The 4,591-nt window shown below is 40.9% G+C and overlaps 1 long non-coding RNA gene across 1 annotated transcript; it reads left to right on the top strand.

Moving 5' to 3' along the window:
* The first annotated feature begins 2,458 nt into the window (after positions 1 to 2,458).
* LOC103132903 (uncharacterized) lies at positions 2,459 to 3,996 on the top strand. The gene is made up of 2 exons (XR_475660.2): positions 2,459 to 2,785; positions 3,015 to 3,996. It is a non-coding gene; the product is annotated as an uncharacterized LOC103132903 (long non-coding RNA).
* The last annotated feature ends 595 nt before the right edge of the window (positions 3,997 to 4,591 follow it).

The following is a 4,591-nucleotide window of genomic DNA, read 5'->3' as shown; positions in this document are numbered from 1 at the left end:
TCATGACAGTCTTATTCACCCCCCTTCAAATAAAGTGTTACCATTGATCCTCCCACAGACTTTATTTGAAGCTTAAATGGTTGTGACACATGGGCTATGCCATGTGTAAAAAGGGGGGAGAAGGGAAAATGGTGAGGTAATACTATATAACTACTAAATTCTTACATACATTTTTTTGTTATGAACTTTTGAGTTAACAAATACTGTTGGATGATGATTGATGCTTTTTCTAAATGGGTTGAAATAGTTCCAGCAAAGCATGCAGATGCTTTGACGGTAGCTAAGGCCAACATACGGTATTCCACAGACTGTTTACAGTGACAAGTGATACAAAACATGGCTACACACTTGGGAATGACATTAAAGAATCACTGTGCCTATCATCCACAGAGTGCAGGGCTGGTGGAAAGAACAAATGGTACTGTGAAAAGCAGATTAAGAAAATGCATGGCAGATACTGGCCGGCCCTGGCCAGAATGCTTAGACTTGGTGAAGCTCTACATGAGAATCACCCCAACAGCTGATGGTCTAACACCTTTTGAAATAATTCATGGGAGAGCTTACAGATTGCCTCTGTTTGCTCCTGACTTACAGAAAGCTGATGAAGAACAGACATTAGCAGATTATATGATTATATATGACTCTTAAACTGAAGGAAGTGTCCAGAACAAATTTACTGCCGTTTGACTGTCCTCCTCTATAGGAAACCACCCCCATCAAGCCAGGTGACTGGGTCTACATAAAGGTCATCAAACGAAAGAACTGGGCGAGTCCACGGTGGGAAGGACCGTTCCAAGTGCTGATGACCACACCAACAGTTGTAAAGATTGCTGAAAGACCCAGCTGGATACATCTCAGTCACTGCAAGCTGCAGAGAGTGTTGAACCCCTAATTCGGAGTAGAGAGGAAGGAGAACTTTTAAGAGCTTCCGGGATACAAAGGGGTTCCATTTTTTAGTGTGGTTCGTCTCAAACCCGGTGAAGAAACGCTAAGATTCTCACTCCTTTAGTTTGGGGGTTCTGACATCTCGGTGCGCCGAGCAGCAATGGAGACTCCATATGCCAGATGGATCTTCTACTGCGCTGTGACTGTAGCATGTCTGATGTTTGGAGGAGGAAGTGACCTCACGTTCCACCCACATGACTACACCACTAACCTGTGGTGGCAGCTGATGAACAGGACTGCTCACGAGGAGAACGAGGTGAACTGCTATGTGTGTGCGCAGCTGCCAATCGCCACACACAACTCAGGTCTGCACCCAGGGAGCATCACTGATGACAAACAGATGTGTCTCTATGGCCTGAGCACACAACCACGACTCAGCATCCCCATGAAAAGAAGAAAATGCAAATGACGCAAAAGGACTTTTTGGATCTATGAACTGTTTATTTAAGGCTGACATACTTCCGTTTCCACCGTTTCCACAAGCCACATGGAAAATACCAGAGACCATTTCTTTAGCAGGAGCTAAACCCGGGTCTCTGAGGAGCTGTGTTTACAACAACAGACACGTTTCTCTTAGAATGCCACCTTGGAACTTGTGTAACAAAGTTTACACCTACTGCGACACNGTCCACAAAGAACTCTTCATCGTGACCTCCTGCTGCCATGCGGTTTCCTTACTGTGACCCCGGTCGAAAGCGAAATTAACCCGCCAAAGGCAGTAAGGCGACCAAGAACTCGACAATATTCTAAAGATAACACATCAGATGGAGCTGATGAAGATGAATCCCAATCTGATTCTGTGGAATATCACTATCAAAGAAACCTAAAAGTGGACACAATAGGTTTCAACCTGACCTCCGGACCTATGGAATACTTACCCGAAAGGATCGAACCAGAACCTGACTTGGCTACTGTTGAGCAAAATCTTTCAGACGTAGCTGAAGCTTCCCCTGATAATTCTCCAGTAGAAACTGAAGAGAGAGACTCACCTGATCCTGAAGAGAGAGACTCACCTGATCCTGAAGAGAAAGACTCACCTGATCCTGAAGAGAGAGACTCACCTGATCCTGAAGAGAGAGACTCACCTGATCCTGAAGAGAGAGACTCAATTGCTGAAGAGGAAATTGGGAACCTACCTGAGAAAGATCCGGATAATATCCATCCTTCTACTCAACCTGCTCAGGAGAGCAAAGAAAACACAAGTGATCTGGGTCAAACAGACAACCAAAATGAAAGTGACTGTTCGGGGAGACCTATCAGAGACAGAAAAGCGACTAAAAGACTGACTTATCCTGAACTAGGAAACCCGTTGATTACAATAGTTCAGTCTTTATTTCAAACCTTGAGTGATGTATTTACAGACTCTCTTGAAGAACCTAGCTCTCTAAGAATCCCTGGAGTTATGACAGTATGAAATTCAAAATGCACAGGGACGTGCATTAGGTAAAGAGGGGAGGATGTAACCCACGTTAAATAGGAATAAATAGTTGCTCATGTTAAAATCAGAATAAATAGGAATAAATAGCTGCTCAGTTAAAATCTGAATAAATAGGAATAAATACTTGCCCATGTTAAAATCTGACATAAATAAGAATAAATAGCGGATTAAAAGTCTGAACAGAGAATAACGTCGCTGCCCCTTTAAGGAACCAGCGTCACAGACGCGACGCCTGGGTGACGCTGCGGTGCACAAACCAGAGGGAGAGAGCAGAGGAGGAATCGGAGGAAAAGAGCAGTTGATTGATTAACGGAAAAGAGTTAATATTATAGTTAAGAAGACATAATTTGCCTGGTCGGAAACTGACGGGGATTTTATGAAAACTAAGCTACATCGGTTTTGGTTAGTTTTGTGTTTATTTTCTTACATATTCACTGTATTGTACTTTCCTTTTGGCAGAAAGCTAACGCTTAAGACGTAGCCGTTTGCAAGAAATGCTCCGTTATAAACTGTCATCAGGTTAATGTATAAACGGTTATCCAGTTAATATGTTGAGTCTATGAAGAAGAATTTAATTGTATAATCTAAGGATTTAAAAAGATGTTTGTTGTTTTTGTGGCCTGTTACACAGGTCAGGTTTTTTTGTTCGGTTGGAAGCTCGGTCGGAGCGAAGATTGGTCTGCCGTGTGCGACGTCCACATTCACAGACGGGATTCAAGATGGCGAGCCAGACCTAGACCTTCAATTCATCTTCTCCATCATATCAGGGAGGGACTCTCCTGCGTATGATAATTCGCTGCCGGAGCGGTAGGAACTTCAGGAACTAGTTCAAACTGAACTGAACAGGATTAAGAACTGATTTAAGAACTGGTGGAATTATTATTATTTTTCTGGACTGAATCAAAACTGAAGCTTTTCATTGAACTGAGAACCTGAATTCACATTTGGACTTGAACTTGAGTTTAAAGTGTCATACTTAGATTTTCATATGTTATGTCTCTGAATGTGAATTGAATAATTGTGGTCCACTTTGATTTGTTTGAGGGTATTTCCTTACCTGTGGAAAAAAACGAGTTAACTCAGAGAAAAAATAGGAATCCTAAAATAGGTGTAACCTAAGAAAAGGAGACTGGTCTAACTAACTTAAATTAGTTTAACTAAAATAACCTAGGAAAAAGAGACTGGTCTAACTAAATTAGATTAGTTTTACTGAAATAAGCTAGGTGAACTAATGAATAAAAAGGAGTGATACATTTTTCTTTTTCTTTTTTTTTTTAGGGGGGTTTTGTGTATTGTGTTTCATGTGTGTTTTGCATTCAGTAAATTGCCGGCTTTTTTTTGCATTTAAAGCAGCGTCTCTGGTGTTGTTATTCTTGCTTCCCCACTCCTTAGAGCCTAGAACTGGTCCAGTAGCGCAGTTAGCCGTGTGATACCGGTGCTACACATGCCTTCGAAGCATGATGCTAAAGACAATTAACACAACTATTGTCAACTATCAGCTGGCATCAGCTGGCAAGGGCATCTTATGAGACACCTGAAGATGACTTGTTTCGAGGTTCTGACGATTTTCTGAACAATGATGAAGTTCTGTAATCAATAAACAGATGAATTCATTTGCTGAAGGACTCCTACAATGAGTGGAGTTAGTGATGAGAAAACTGCATTTGATTTTTTGCTGTTTCTTTTATTTTTCAATTATTGTATTATATTCCATTTATTCATTGTGTATTTTCTGTGTTTAGATTAGAAGAAAAAAAAATCTTACATTTATTGGTTCTTTTCTTTTCTTTTCTTTTCTATGCTTGGCTTTTGCATAAAGTTTACTCACATAGTAAAATGATAAAAAGGGGGGAATGTTAGAGAATTTTCGGTATTATCATTTTGTTATTACTTTAGTTCACATTTAGTCTATAGATCGTTGTGATTTTCTGTTAGTGTTCTCTTATGTGTGTATGAACTGACCTGGAGGTCAGGACTGTCTGTTCATCTTCATGTGAAACAGTTAACTCTGTGTTTCCCAGACCTTAAATTCTTATCAACCAGAATACCTCCTAACTGCCTGTGAGCAGTCGTATTTTGTCTTGTTAACAGTTTGACCAAGATTTGAACCGGGCTCAGACCATAGATCAGATATCACACGTGGAACTGAGTTGCTAGTTGTTTAGGTTAGAAGTTTTACGACCTCTGTTGTTTTTCCTGACTGCCCCC

The sequence above is a fragment of the Poecilia formosa genome, unplaced genomic scaffold (assembly GCF_000485575.1).
Source record: "Poecilia formosa unplaced genomic scaffold, Poecilia_formosa-5.1.2 Scaffold1492, whole genome shotgun sequence".
NCBI lineage: Eukaryota > Metazoa > Chordata > Actinopteri > Cyprinodontiformes > Poeciliidae > Poecilia > Poecilia formosa.
Note: the sequence above shows the minus strand (reverse complement) of the source record. Positions and strands in the feature narration are given on the sequence as shown.